Below are 16,812 nucleotides of genomic sequence, written 5' to 3'. Positions count from 1 at the left end.
ACCATTTCTTTCGTTGCTTTAATTGGTTGATGTTTAATTGGCAGACAATCAACATCATGTTATCACACAAGATTGAGTAAAAAAGAAAAGGAGACGAAGAACTATAACATATAATACATATATAAAACCTACCATTAACAGCAACATAACGTTAACATAACTCAACAATAGGTAAGTAGATCTGGTCAGATTCTTCAGATCCTACGTTGTCGTAATAAACGACATACTGTCCAAGTTGATGACAAGAAATGGTCTGAGTGATATTTGGAAGCGTATTCGATTTAGGGTCTTCATAACAAAGATACCCGTCAGATGGACTTGTTGTAGTATTCGTCACAAATATTTTAAAACCATTCATATGATAAGCATCTTTAATAAAAGAAAACACATTTTATTTCATAGATTTTTGAGGCAACAAGCGAGCAAAATTGAACACCTTGGTATGATATTTTCAGAGATGTTTAACTACAAAACTATAAAGATCAACAAATTAAATGTTATACATTCTCTCGCTTCAAGTATATGTACGCTATATTTAAAGTAAACGTTGAAAAGATCATACATACATGTATCGTAACCCTGAAATTCTTTTCGGTTTGTTTCCGTTAATATTAAGAACTTACAAAGTCATATAATTTTCTAACAGAACGAAACCCAAATATCTGTGTTTTTTTCTTAAATTGTTAACTGTAGACCTAAATAATATATCGATCTGAAATATAATATAATCTGTTGGTAGAAATTGTAAAGTACTTAATTGTGTTTAATTTATTTAGCTACTTATGGCACTACTTATGATTTCAATATTTCTAAAATGACTGTACAAATAAATGAGCACTTGTAGTAACATCTCATTAACTAATTTGGCAAACTTACAGTTTTCTCTGTAGTATATTGTTATATCTGTGATATACGCCAAGCCGAACGAAAAATGAAACCTCCACCATGCTTTCTGCACGTTTCGTATGTCCTCTTTTGTATGTGAACAAATACTCAGATTGTATTCGTTTGATATTGGAGGATATAGAGCATTCTCCGGTTTACCTTTACTTTCATCATCATTGTAAAAGGAACTTTGTGTAGCTGTACCATTTGGCGTAAGGTTCACTGTTACAGAAGCATCAAATACAAAAGTAAAATAACAGTCATAAGCTAAATTTATGCATCATTAATGGAAACATATAATCATTGAAATGCAGTTAGCTATAAATAGTATTTATGACCGTCCAGCAATACATTTTCGGGAGTACAATTTTGCCCTCGTCATTACATGTATCCCACGAATACAGTCATAACAGTTTATTTATGTGTCGTTTTGATGAATTTTGGACAATATTAAAATCATTTTGAATAAAACCTTGTAATTGCAATGTGTTCACCTATCACGTATCACTGTTTAATTTTGTATATAGATATAGGAAGATATGGTGTGAGTGATAATGAGACAACCCTCCATCCAAATAAAAATTTAAAACAAGGTGCCTTTTGTCTAGAGACAAATAGAGAAATATTGACATTTATAGACATATTTGATACTTTTTTAATGAATTGTTTACACTCCTTGATGTTCATGCTATCTGCTTCTACATATTAGGTGGGCAAATGATTGTTATAGAAATCTAATCCACTCATATGCTTAAAAACACGGTTATGACTATAACAAAATCAGAAAAAACTCATAAAAATGAAAAAAAACTACAAAGAAAATAAAAAAATAGTGACTTAATGATTCGAAAATCACCAACACAGAAAGATTATTTGTTTCTAATCAAATATCACATCTAGTGTTGCATATCGTAATGTTCATTATAAAAGATATGAAATTATAACGGAAATCAAGGTGATACCAGAATAGCATTTATGATTTGAGACTGTATATGTACATTCTGTTAGATTGGTATGTATGTTTTAAATTTAAGTTCATTTATATGTTTCGGTGTTTAAATGGAAGTCAATTGTCGCTGAACTAGTACATGACCTTCTAAAATTCAAACTGACCATTATTCCGTGCGTTTATCGTGTATCGTGCGTGTTGCGTGCGTGCATCGTGCGTGTATCGTGCGTGTGCCAATCGTGCGTTGATCATTCATCGTTCCGTGTGTTTTCCGTGTAACGTGCGTGCATCGTGTATTCTTAATTGTGTATCGTGCGTGTATCGTGCGTGTATCGTGCGCTCATCAATCATTCATTCTTAACCGTGTATCGTGCGTGTATCGTGCGTTCATCAATCATTCATTCTAAACCGTGTATCGTGCGTTCGTCAATCGTGTATAATTGTGTATATCAGATAATGTGCATTTGTCAAACGTTCATCTCTAATTGTGTAACGTTCATACATTGCGGTTTTTATATGATAGTCGGTTATAGAGCTCACCAAAGCTTATATTTTTTCTCACGGTTAAAGTATATACATGTATATATAAACGAGTCTAAATTGAAAACTACGTTCAAACCTATGATTGCGTTGGATAAAAACCGAAATTTTTATACGTGTGCTTGTAAAACAAATTTCGTTGTAGAAGGGTCTAAAAACAGCACAAACAACATTTTCCAAAAGACCAAAAAAGTGAAAAAGTATATTTAAACAAAACGCATTTGACCATCGGCGATTGCCAAATAAATTTGATCACAAGATGTAATAAATGGATCTTAATTTAAATTTAATACTAAACAGAAAAATAATAACTTGTGGTCACGATGTTATGCAAGTAACATACGGTGTCAATATTGTTTTATTACACCAGATCCTGATTTCGACAATAAATGTCTCTTCAGTGATGTTAGGGATCGAAACGGTATTTGGAAGGCCATATAAAAAATACCCTCTTTTTTTGGAAAAGTATCCGCATTTTTTAGATAGACTCTTGAATCTTGAATTTTAAGAGTCAATGTAGGATGAACGGATCATATAAACCGAGGGGAAAATATGATACAAGCCCAAACGAAAAAATAAAAACGAGTCTAAAATGAAAACTAAGTTCAAACCTATGATTGCGTGGATAAAAAGCGCAATTTTTATACGTGTGCATGTAAAACAAATTTCGTTGTAGAAGGGTCTTAAAACAGCAACATGTATATATATAGTGTGTGTGTGTGTGTGTGTGTGTGTATGTTCCGACTTAAATAAAATTTACAGTCATACTTACTTTCTTGTGAACACTTAATTAACTTCAACGTACATAACGTTCATACAGATTTATGACTTTTGTGTTAATATTTTTATCATCTGTAAATATTTCGTGGTTATTCAGTGAATCTTGGCTGGGACTGACACTTCTTGATATAATGATACATGTTGTACGTACAAACAATAACATGATATTGACATTTCTACGACATTAAAATTGGAATTTCTGTTCAACTGAGCGAAAATGGACTTAAAAATATACTGTTGGCCAACTGTTATTTGTTAAAAATATTCTGTCAATTAAAAACAAATGTGCTTTTGCAAAATTTAAATGTGGGGAAGCTCCACTAAAAAAAATAGAAACTGGAAAGTATGAAAGAAAAGAAGTCCACGAGATGACATGTGTTGTAGCTCTACTATTGAAGATGAACTTCATGTCATTCTAAAATGCCCATTATATGTAGTTTTAAGAGAAATATTATACATTTTAATGAAAATTTTAACCTATAATTATCAAATAGCGAAAATTTTATATTTTTATTTAATAAAGGCAATGTTGCTGCTATAGTCGCCAAAAACACCAACAATATTTTATTGAAAAGAAACTATACAAATCCTTGGTTGAACTAGGCTAGATTATAATTCTTCGCTTATTTGGCAAATTTATATGCTACTAAGATATTTTCAAATATTTGATAAATACCATTATAAATATAATTTTTGTCTTAGTTTCTGATGGTCACATGCACGTTATGTAATTCCATTGAGAAAATACAATATACAAGATTGTCGGGTAAATGTGGATTGCGGATTAAATGTCAAACCTGAATTAACAAATTAAACTGAGGCGAATTAACACGAATATGTATATTCTCTTCAACAGTGTTTGAATTCTCTCTTCTGAATTTCATTTAAACTAAGCTAAAATGTTTTGTGGAAAATTGAATAAAAATTAACATTATATGTATTTGAAGGCATTATTTTAATTAAACAAATATAAGATCAGGCAAATATATCATGTATTATTTTAACTTGAGGAACCTTTAAAAACTTGAAATTGAATTTACAAGTTTAAGATATAATCTTGTTTTTTTTTTATATATATAATAGTTAAATATATGGTTTTATCATAACAAGTCTTTATTTGAATTGAATAAACATGGAACACTTTAACGGATTCATTTTTCATTGTGTTCATGGTTGCCTATCAATGACACCGTTTTTAATGTAATAGTATGTCTAAAAGACTTTTATCCGCAAAAATAATTCACAATAGTACGTTGTTACTGACTAGGTTGGTTCCCTCTGTAAAACATTTAGTATGCCTTCGGAATATAAAAATATTAAGGTATTGTCAAGAATTTCAATAACGGCCGGGAAACAGACTACATGTAGTTGTTAACCGTCTATGATTATTAAAAAATGGCGGATGTTTTTTTCGGTACGTCTAAACACTGCTAAGGATTCCTTGGTGCACTAAGGCCTTGACTATACAATTCCACTAAGGACTAGAATGAGTCACGGCTGTTATATGTATTATGTTTTTATGTCATGTTAGAGATTGATATTTAATGCATACATTTCAAATTTTACAGAAAATAACCATAAATAAACGAGATATTCAACATTATTGAGACACGTGCCGTTTTTTCTTTGACATGCCGAAAATCAATGAACCGATTGACATGTGCCAAATAACATAGCAACTGATTAAACAATCACGATCTTTTTTTTTATTTCAAGTAATTTAAAACAATTGTATCGAAAATATTTATGCTTCAAATATTTATAATTAAATGTGTTGTTCTTATTCAAAATGATAAAAAGGACAAATAATTTTGCTGTTGTTTTATTTCCTTCCCAACAAAATTGTTTGCCATAGGAGCACGACTGTTATGTGCGCCAACATATATATTTATAAGTGTTTCGTTTTTATTTTAATTCTGACAAAGATACGTGTATATACAAATGGTTTCACTAAAAATATGAGTAAATTCCGAAAACCTATATGTTAAGTTTCATAATGGATAAGCAGTTCTCAAGTTACAGTGCCATAAAACAAAATGTTGACGGGCGTACAAAAAAGCGTAGTGCGCCCGTATGTCAGAAGGAAATCTGATTTGTATGTTTTTTTACGAGTCTTAGACTTTAGTCGAAAAGGCGAGACTAAGCGATCCTACATTCCGTCGGCGTCTACAAATATTCACTCTGTGGTTAAAGTTTTTGAAATTTTAATAACCGTTTCTTAAACTATCTATTGCAAGCCGTTCTCGTCAAAACTATGTTTAAACCCTCTTTTCGAAAAAAAAATACACACTGAGATTTAAAAACCTAAAATAACACACTGAGAAATCGAAATTACACACTGAGATTTAAAAAAATGAAAAACACACACTGAGAATTCAAAATTACACACTGAGATTTTAAAAAGACACACTGAGATGAAATAAATTGAAAAACACACTGAGAATTGTTAATTACACACTGAGATTTCAAAAATACACACTGAGATTAATATGCAAATTACTAATGAATATTCATGAGATGAATAATTCAACAGATTAATATCTTGATCTCAAGAACTCTTGTCATTATAATGAAATGCGATTCCTTCAACCAACATCCGTAATAAATTTCAAGACTTAACATCGCTCATATTCATAAGTTTGTTGCCTATAATTCAGATCATTACTACCAGTGTATCGGGATGATTTTTTTTTACTTAAAACCGTGGGTCCCTTTTCAAAAGTGTTCCAACTGTTTCCCTGGTTTCGCTAGTTAATCTTTTATATTTTTGTTACGTTTATATGCTATAATAGACACTTGGGTAAAAATTTCACTGCATTCTTTTACAGATTGTTCCAATGTTTTCTTATGATTTTAATAAAGTTTTTCACCATTTGGTTATATTTTGTAATAAGAGTAAGTGGGTATTTTTCTTGTTCTTGTATTTCTAAAGTTTTTTTATTAATAATTTGGGACCAAATCGAAGGACTAACGAGTTCTGTTCCCTTGTTGTTTTAAGCTTGTAATAGATTCAGATTAAGTATGCTAATTAGATATGTGCGCATAAAAAGTGCGCATAAATCTCAGTGTGTAATTTTAAATTCTCAGTGTGTAATTTTAAATTCTCATTGTGTAATTTCAAATTCTCAGTGTGTGTTTTCAGTTTATTTATTCTCAGTGTGTCTTTTTGAAATCTCAGTGTGTAATTTTCAATTCTCAGTGTGTAATTTTCAATTCTCAGTGTGCGTTTTTCATTTTTGTAATCTCAGTGCGTCTTTATGAAATCTCAGTGTGTAATTTTCAATTCTCAGTGTGTAATTTTCAATTCTCAGTGTGTAATTTTCAATTCTAAGTGTGTAATTTTCAATTCTCAGTGTGCGTTTTGAAGTTTTAAAATCTCAGTGTGCTTTTTTGTAATTCTCAGTGTGTAAATTTTTCGAAAAATGGTTTAAACATAGTTTTGACGAGAACGGCTTGCCATAACTATCCTGGATTTCTATTAAACTTGGACAGAAGCTTTTTTATAATCATAAGACAGAATCAAGAAATTTTCAAATATTTATTAGATTCATAAACTATCCTGGGTTTTTACCAAACTTGGACAGAAGCTTTTTTCAATCAAAAGATAGTATCAACAGGAATATTTTATTGATTTATTTTCTCGTTTTTGTTGAGCATACGATTAACAGAAAGAATAGGCGAGACACTGGGTTCCGCAGAACCTTTACGATTTTTTTTAACAAAGTGTCTGTTTAACATATTGTATGAGATAATCTATGAAATAAATTTAATGACTGTGGTATGTTCATTACTCACTGTTGAAGGCCGTGGGGTGACTTATGGTAAAAACTTCTGTGTCATTTTATTTCTTGCGATGACTTGTCTCATCCCCAATCATACCACATCTTTTTCTTGTTATCAAAACTTCAACACGTATTTTCAAAAACTTAAAGAACGGTTGTACGAATATGTATTGAAACCTCTTAACCAGCTTCAACATGTTCATTTGTGGAGAAGAATCATTTGCGAATCTATAAAACACGTATTCAAAATGGCGATTAACGGGAAACAACAAAGTATACCAGAATTTGTTAAAACGCTCCACGAACAAGTCAAGCTGACGACGGACGACAACGAAGTGATACCAAAATACGAACGCAGAATTTGTATGCGGTCTTTTAAAAACGGACATTAGATGTATTGCTCTGTTGAAAAATTTATTATTTACTTAAAATATTTACAAAATACACTTGAAAAAATACTTCTTCGTTCTGAATTTTTTTTCAACAACTATTCATTTATCAGTATCCATCTTTACCGATCTTGTCGATTAAACGTTAACACAACAGATAGCGGCAATGGACATTTGAGCGCATTGACAGGACATTTGAGCGAAAAAAAAGGACGTTTGAGCGCCAAAGTATAGGACATTTGAGCGCCTAAATTTTAGGACATTTGAGCGAAAATAAGAATAACCGTAGGACATTTGAGCGAAAACAAGTCTTGGATAGAGAATTGTCTTATTGGCAATCATACCACATTTTCTTACGAATATAGTTCATTAAATGAGGAGTTTACCAACAAAAAGATTAAAACATATTTTAATTGTAAAAAACAAAGCACTAAAAACAAAGCACAGTCATAAAACAGGAGTTTACCAACAAAAAGATTAAAACATCTTTTAATTGTAAACAAAGCACTAAAAACAAAGCACTGTCATAAAACATAAAACTCGGCAACGGCATTATTTACAAGTCTGTTCGGGCTTGGAACTTATATCCCAGGCTTCTGACATAAAAATCCCTCGTAATTTCCTGCTGGCAGTATTTCGAATGCAAATCCCGGAGATTCTGTTCCTTCTCCTTTTCTGTTCGGCTCTGCGGTGCATCAATGTTCAAACTCCGAATTTTTATGTAAGTCACAGATTGCAATTTGATAATAGTGTCAAGGAAAATATAAATTGATGGATGACTGTGATAGAACTGCTCGTTATAATGGGCATGAAATGATTCGGGCCCATTGTTAGTACGTTTTAACGAGGATGGAACTTCGGCCCAGAGATGAGGGGGAAATAACGATTCATCTGTTATATAAGTATCAGTCAGGTAATCTGCAAATTCTATACAAGGCTTGTCGTTAGGTACAACGGCCATAAAATCTTCTACGAAACAGTCGGCTACTTCGTCTGGAGCTAAAAAGGCTATCCCAAAAATCCCTTTAAGCCATTTACTAATGTCTGAATCAAGCTCTTTGTATTGTTGGTTATGAGTATTTTTCTGTTGAATTATAACGGTTCCGGTACAATCCGTCCTCAGTCTTGCTTTGCAACCTTTTGCCTGAAAAATATTGAAAGGACAAATACAATTGAAGTGTTTAAATGCTTTTTCATTTGCTATTGCAAGACATAAAAATAAGATGTAGTATGAAATGAAATGAAATGAAATTCATAACATGTTTAGAATGGGAACACCACAGACATTTATGTGTTTAGCTTCTAAACATTTTCCTAAACATGTTTAGGCTCTAAGCACAATTTTTACAGTGTATTGTATGAATATTGTAAAGTGCCTAGAAAATCAACCTAACAATGTTATATAGGTTACAGTACGACCTTCAACATGGAGCCTTGATACCTAACCCTATATGTGGTAGCTTATATTCAAATGTGTTAAAAAATTAATCTAAAGGAGGTATAAGATAGACATATAATGATATAGATATAAATCAAAATTAAAAGAAGTTATGGAAGTTGAAGCGTAACAGACGAACAAGTAGTTTACATTAACATTAAATTTGTAAAAAAAGGTACTTACTGTACATCTCCAGGATATTTCTTCTCCTTTTAGTGTTTTGTCCACTCTATATCGGAAACTGTCACAAACAAGGCTTCTTTTTCCCTTATTAGTCTCGGTCAAAATAATATCCATTTTAACACGTACATGTATTATTAGTATTAAGATTTCAAGTGCCAAGGGACATTTCACTTAATAGATATATATATAAGAATTTTAGAACAAAGAAAATTTGCATAGCCAATGAATTATAGTAGAATTGATTGGTAAATAGAGATCAACTTAGGATTTCACTTACATAAACCAGCCAGAACCGGTCGAATTACTCGGGTGTGAAATAAAATAAAAAATATTTATAACTAAATCTTACTTTTTTTTCTTACTTTTAAAAAAAAATCTTAATTCGTGTAAAATTATCAGGGAAAATTTCGCTCAAATGTCCTGTCTGAAAACTCAGGTAAGGTTAATATCCCGGCGCTCAAATGTCCTATGAAGTCGGCGCTCAAATGACCCTATGTGCTTTTTTCTTTTTCGCTCAAATGTCCTATGCCCACAGATAGGAGGATTCCCGTGTAATCAGTTAAGTAATTTGACACGTGTAAGACGGTTAATTGATTTACAATCCCATCATGAACAAAAAATGGATAAAAACTACCGATTTTTCTATGAAACTTTCGATTTTTCTATGAAACTTTAGACGCACCCGTGTTTTTTTTTACAATGGGGTGTTTTTTGTTCTGTAACTGAGGACATTTTTTGTCCTTTATGAATCCATATGACAAAGACTCCAATAAGGATAAATTTTGTTTCATTGAAAAATCGGTATTTTTTATCCATTTTTTGTTCATTTTTATCGGATATAATAGATTGCAAAATACAAAAAGTTAACTGAAGTTTCGTATGCATCTATCAAGACCAGGCAATTTTTGACTAGTATAAAGGGTTGAACAGTCTCCGGGACAAGTTTGCAATTCCGCTGAGTGCAAAAGTTGTCACCTTAATTTTTGGAGTTAAGTCAAAACAAAGTTGATAACTTGGTTGGTATTGGTTCCCTGATATTTGTCCTAAAATTTTTTGGATCTAGCACCACTGTTGAAAAAGTTATGCCCCTTTTTTCAACAATTTCCTCAGAGGAAAAGTACTTTTCCTCAAGGGAAATCAAATTTCCCTGAAGGAAAAAGATTTTTCCTCAAGGGAAATTGTTTTTTCCTCAAGGGAAAAAGATTTCCCTTAGGGAATTTGCTGCATAATTATTTCCTTTGAGGAAATTCTATTTCCTTTGAGGAAATTCTATTTCCTTAAAGGAAATTCTTTTTCCTTTGAGGAAATTTGCAGCTTCAAATTTTCCTTGGAGGAAATACTTTTTCCTGTGAGGAAATTTGTAGCTTCAAATTTTCCTTGGAGGAAATACTTTTTCCTGTGAGGAAATTTTTGGCAAACACTTTTCCTTGGAGGAAAATTCAAGACAACAAATTTCCTCTAAGGAAATCATTGATCTTCAAATTTCCTCTAGGGAAATTTCTGAACATCAAATTTCCCTTAAGGAAATGTTTTTCCTCTATGGAAATTTCATAACAGTACAAACAGTATTAATATATTTTCTCCTAGACTGAATTATTGATACAAAAGATAATTAAAACTTTAATACTGTAATACAAATTTTCATGGTGAGTATTAAACATACAAAAACAAAAGGCTGACTGTTTAGCATGTTTAAGACAATACAATAATAAGCAAAATGCTATGAATATCATACCATTTGTGATGTTATTAATATTGTGCTCATATTTGCATATTAAATAAAATAAACACTTTTCATGTCAAATTAACTTGTCTTCTGTTTCAGCTGCTGTGTATTCGACCCCCTACATAACAGTTCAGTGCATAAATAATTCAATCCACAAGACATCTTCCTTCAATTGGTTGAATAAATTTTGGCAACGTATGTTCTTCAAACATCTTCTTTGTATATTTGATATGATGGAGCCATGTACATGAATTGATAAAGCAGGTGTTTATTTCGACAACAAACATGACAAAGATACTATTTTTTTTCTTAATTTCTCCATAATCCATCAGTTAATATGAATGTAGGTTGTTACATTTTACACAATTGTGTTCTTTGATAGTACTCCATTTTGTTTATAGCAATTTTGTAGGATTTTTTCTATTTCTTTTTCCAGAAAAACACACAGTTGAGTTCATTTCACATTAATAATCCAATTAGCACATTATGTAGAAAAGTATTAACAATTAAGTTTCCTCTTCAGTATAGACCTGCAGGACCTGTTGATGATCATAAAAACCAAGATATCTGACCTATAAATACACAAAATAAAAAAAAATGTTATAAATGGAGAAAAAAACAGCAATATAAATAAGCTTATTTTATCATGTTTTAATGAACATTTTGAGAAACTTTCATTTGATATTCTTACTTGTCATGCTTATGAGTTCTCTTATTTCAGTGCTTTGTGTCCAAGATTTAATATTCGTTGTTTAGTGCCTTGCAGTGATATTTAAAGTTGAGCCACTTGCAATAGTTGTTATAGAATGTTCATATGTTGTGTTAATATTTGAACGACTGTCCTATATTATGGTCAGGTTGAGTGCTCACAGACATGATGCCTAAATTAATATATTGTTTGTTTCCCTAATCCCTATTCTGACAAGCCAGGTGTGGGTAGGTAGGTAGGTAAATAATTTTATTTTTCCCAAAAGCCTGAATATTATCGGATGATCCGGCAAGCCCGAAAATCAGAAATGAATAAAATAATATTTGGCTTAGTTTTGACAATAAAATTTTATGAGTAGGGCCATTTTTGCAGGGTCGGTCAGGATTGAAGAAACAAACAATATTTTATATTAGGCATGATTTTTTTTTATTAATTGTTATTGACTTTGAACATGTTGAACTAAATTGGATTGTTTAAATCTTTATATGTTGAGAACTTTAATGGATGACCTATAAAGGAAGTGTTTTCTCATTATTGAAGGCAGGCCCATGATTGGCCTTTAATTTCTTGCATCCGCTTCATTGAACTCTGGTGGATAAGTCACTCATTTACCATACCACATTTTCTTATTTTTATATGAGTCATCATTCAAAGGCAATTTCTTTTATTACTGTAATTCAGAAATTATCGAAACTTTTTAGTAATGCGAATAATGTGACTGGGTGAGTATCGCAAAAATAAGAAATCATATTTTGATAACAGAAACATATGTATATATATATATATATCATGTAACTATATAGATCTTTATGCAGATTTTTTTGTAATCACAATAAGTTGTCCCTTCCCTGAAAAATCTGAATTTACAGTATATAGAAGTGGTCTTACCATTTAGGCCTTGTTGTATTCTGTTTATCTTGTTTTGCGCTCATTTCTATTGTAACTGTTTATATTTTTCATCATTTTTCTATATTTCTTGTCCTATAAAACATAAAAAGGGTAAAAACTATTATAAAACATCAGTTTGTGTTTTTCTTTATATTCAGTTATATTTAAAAAGAATGGAATATTTGTGCTATTTCATTTCACAAACATTTTGCCAGTCATGACTTTCAAAGACTTTCACCCTGGTCAATAGTTTAAAAAACAAACATTCCCATACTTTTTCTTTGTGTTCGTACTAATTTTTCATTTGACAACAAAGACATGATTCAACTATTCTTCTAAAATTTGTTTCGCTTGACTACGTTAAACTCTGAAATATTGTTAACAGTATAATCTGTATGTGTCTCACTTGTCAAAATTTCAAATTAATATATAAATCAGATAAAAATGCTATGCATGGCTCAGCTTGATACAAACGCAGGTTGAACCCAGAATAGTTGGGGCAAGTATGGACACAACATTCAAGCTCAATACAACTCTGAATTTTAAATTTGGATTGTGATTCAATAGTTGATGCAGCATAGGTTTCTGACACAGAATGAATGCGGTCCAAGTACTTAAAAATTTTAAATTGACAATTAACCTCTAAAATGGTCCAATATTCAAAATCTCAATACATGGTTAGATGCAGCATATCAACATGATCAAAGAACCCCAATAATTCATTTTTTGGTGAAATCAAATAAAGTTAAATTTTGGACCTTTTAGAACTCAATGTCATGAATGTGGACCAATTTGATAATGGGTCAAAATATCAAAAATCTTAATGAATGGTTAGATTCAGCATATCAAAGAGCCCCATATAATCAATTTTTGTTGAAATCAAACAAAGTAAAATTTTGGACCCCGATTTGGATCAACTTGAATTTGGGCCCATAATAAAAAAATCTAAGTAAATATTCAGATTCAGCATATTAATCTGAACACCAAGGATTTAAATATTGTAAAAATCAAAATAAGTTTAATTTTGGACCCTTTGGACCTTAAGGTAGACCAATTTAAACAGGACCAAAAAACTAGGAATCTAAATACACAGTTAGATTTGGCATATCAAAGAACTCCAATAATTCAATTTTCTATAAAATCAAACAAAGTTTAATATTGGCCCCTATTGGCCCCTAATTCATGTAATTCCTAAACTCTGAAAAAAACTCTGGTCACAAACCTTGTGTTTGAATTTCATAGATTTCTATTACTTGTACTAAAGTTATTAAGCGAAAACTAAATGTCCTGGGACAACGACGACTACATGATAAAATTGAGAATGGAAAAAGGGAATGTGTCAAAGAGACAACAACCTGACCATAGATTTGAGGGTTGGAATCCTTTTCTTTTACCGAGCAATGCATTTGAATGGGAGATATAGTTGGAACCCCTCTTTGCTCTTGGTTGGGACCCCCCTTTTAAAATGGCTGGATCCGCCCCTGAGAAGCATTATAGAAAAATCTATAAGCTTTAACTCAAAATAAGGATAATTTTATTTTTAAAGGGCAGGCACAGATCGAGAGGGGGGTTCAAGGGATTGGAACCCCCCTTTTTTGGGATAATCAATGCATTTGAATAGGGACATGTAATTGGACCCCCCCCCTTTCCCCTTTTGTCCTGGGTTAGAATCCCACCCCCACCCCTTTTTAAAATGACTGGATCCGCCCCTTAAGGGTCTATAATTAAGTTTGACAACATCAGACGACATACTACTTTATCAAAAAAAAAAATGCCACATTTCATCCAATTTAATTTCATCCCTTACTTGCTACATGTATTTCATCCATAATATTTAAAGAAATAAATTTGGGAGGAGTATGATTTTAATTCATTTGTAATTTGCAAGTTATTAACTATCCAAACTAGAGACCTAATAGAGTAGATATACTTGACTAATTTAAATCAAACTTGGGGTGACTGGGAACAAAGATTTAAGGGAATAGATGACAGTTTACCTACAATGACCTAGTTTCATAGCAATAGCATACATTAATAAAGACTACATGGTCATTCTTATGTTTAAACGTGGTTTAAACTTTGGGTGTTCATTTTTTAATGTTTAACATGTTTAAAGCTAACAATTTCAACTACATACATGTATCAAGATTTGATTCTACATTATTTAAATATTAAAAAAATAGCTTTTTAAATTTGGATCTATATATAATTGTGAATGTCACATGGATGTATTTTAATGTAAAGCATCTGAAAAATCATTAGCCGTCTCATATTTATTTCAGTTCTTCAAAAGGCAAATTTATATGAGCTTATGCTGAAAATAGAGATTTCTTATTAAGGAGAAATCCCTGCCCCCCTTTTTTTGTGAAAAATTTTGTTGATTATATAGGGAATCACAGAAACATGACTGAGGCAAGCATCCCCCATCTGAACCCCCCCCCCCCCCCCCCCCCCCCATGAATATGTTTTTTTTAGCTTGTGTAGGTGTAAGTCAGTAAGGAGGCAACCATTTGATCTGTAGGCCGGTAGAAAAATGTGATTAATCTTGCTTTGTAAACTTGTGCTATAAATAAAAATTACTAATCCATTAAAAAATCCGTGAGCCCAATCTCATCCAGTGAAATAGATTATAGTCTGTTTTCGAAGTTATATGGAAGTAAGTTAGTAGTCCAGATAATTATGACGCATTGCAAGGCATTTTTTCTAAGGAGAAGTGTAGAATGGGGGAATGGAACCAATAAATTGATCGGATCCGAAATGTTCTTCCCAGTAAAGGAGCACCTATTATTTTGTAGGTAATTATTATTAGTGTCGGTGGTCTCACAAGTAAATCAGAGTGAATATTGCATGCACATTAAAATTAGCAGAGAAGAGACAATTATCAACTTGTGTATTATTCATTTTCTCGCAGTTATTTACGGTAAATCAGCTATATAGACATAGGAAGATGTGGTGTATGTATATATATATATCCGAAAACAGGTGTTCGGTTCTAGTACTATAGTATATGACTTTTAAATAACAATTATCAATTATATCTGTATTCTGTGGCGGGTCGAAGGGGATGGAATCCGGGGTTGGCCTCCCCTAGCATTTTGTGAGCAATCATTGCATAAATGATAATCTCGGGAATCCTCTCAAGTTCCTAAGGTGATAGGACGTTCCGTTGGAATAGGTTACCTGTGCATCAGGAAAAGTTTTAAGGCATAGCGTGAAAAGGTAACCTATTCCAACGGAACCGAACGTCCTATCACCTTGTATATAGGAACCTTAAACATATGTGAATAGGTCGGGAAAAACTCTCTTTTGACACTTAGGTATTGCACTGTTGCATTACACACCAATCAAAACGCAAACAATATGGGAAAAGATAACATTTTAACCTACACAATATATGAATAAGGTATACACTTTTGAAATCTAAATTATATGAAACGGGTGGGGTAACCGTAGAAAACCAGCGGCAACGACACCCCTTATTTAGTGGAGACATGTAGTTGGAACCCCCTTTATCATGGCTGGATCCGCCCATGATTTTACATGTAAATCAAGCCCCGGGTATTTGTTGGCATAACGGTAACCACGAAAAGGGGGGGGGGGCTAATTAAAAGCACGAGGAATTATAAATATACAATTCAACAGGGGTAGAGTGCATCGAGGAATGGGAATTAAAATTGTCTCTTCACGATGATCGAAAAAAGTATCTTGCACGTTATTTTCATCATCTTGTCTGAAACACTCTGAATAATGAGCTTCAAGGCGAAAACAAGGCATGTGAAATACTAATAACATACACTTCTTTTTTTATACGTTGTATGGACAAACCCATAAATCCCTCAACAAAAATTGCTTGATTCATGTCATATCAAATAAATTACAGCGCGGAAAGGTAACTTTAATTTAATATCAAAACTAAATTTTTGTTATATTTTTCAATAAATTTATAAATCTTAATTAGGCATGCGTTGCGTGAGTTCCATTTCATGAGACCTACACAGATTTCTATAAAACAAATCAAAAATTATAAATACAGTTTTTCAATTCTTTCCGGCATAGATAAAAAAAAATATGTATATAATCTATATACCATGATATACGATTTGGTTGAATTATTTCACTTCATTTTAATGATAAATCCTTTAGTTCTTAAATTTTTAATTAAAATGAATTTATCATTTTGATATCTAACGATAAACTTTTTAAATTGAAGTGACATGGTCAGTAACCTAATTAGTTGCATGGCTGAATACCATCTTACAGGTGACCCAGTAATTTTCCATATGACAGTAGCGTGTACCCTCGGGGTTATATCGGGGTGTGTATAACTTATTTTCTGGGGAACATCCTGTCCACGTGTAGTACTTAGCATATATTGCAACAGATGACATTAAACAAATTTTCTTTGTAGCATCGGAGGCAATTTCATGTTCGACCACACAAAATATTTCACAAAAAAGATATGATAAAATCAAAAGAAAAAGATAAAGAAATATTAACAAATAAAGGTGGAATTGAAAAAACGGGGATTCGTGTTTTTATGAGC

General features: G+C 31.8%; 1 protein-coding gene and 1 long non-coding RNA gene across 2 annotated transcripts in view; both read right to left on the bottom strand.

The window, feature by feature from the left end:
* LOC139514602 (plexin-B2-like) overlaps positions 1–16,812 on the bottom strand; it is a 58,529-nt gene that overhangs the window by 26,700 nt on the left and 15,017 nt on the right. The window contains exons 2-3 of the mRNA XM_071304019.1: positions 877–1,107; positions 133–369 (exon numbers count right to left, since the gene is read on the bottom strand). The gene's annotated coding sequence lies outside the window, so the exon portion shown is untranslated. The remainder of the gene's footprint in view (positions 1–132; positions 370–876; positions 1,108–16,812) is intronic.
* Positions 10,554–13,058, bottom strand: LOC139485857 (uncharacterized). The gene is made up of 2 exons (XR_011655416.1): positions 12,270–13,058; positions 10,554–11,244 (listed from the first exon to the last, which is right to left on the bottom strand). It is a non-coding gene; the product is annotated as an uncharacterized lncRNA (long non-coding RNA).

Source organism: Mytilus edulis, chromosome 1 (assembly GCF_963676685.1).
Source record: "Mytilus edulis chromosome 1, xbMytEdul2.2, whole genome shotgun sequence".
Classification (NCBI taxonomy): Eukaryota; Metazoa; Mollusca; class Bivalvia; order Mytilida; family Mytilidae; genus Mytilus; species Mytilus edulis.
This window is presented reverse-complemented; position numbering and strand designations above follow the sequence as displayed.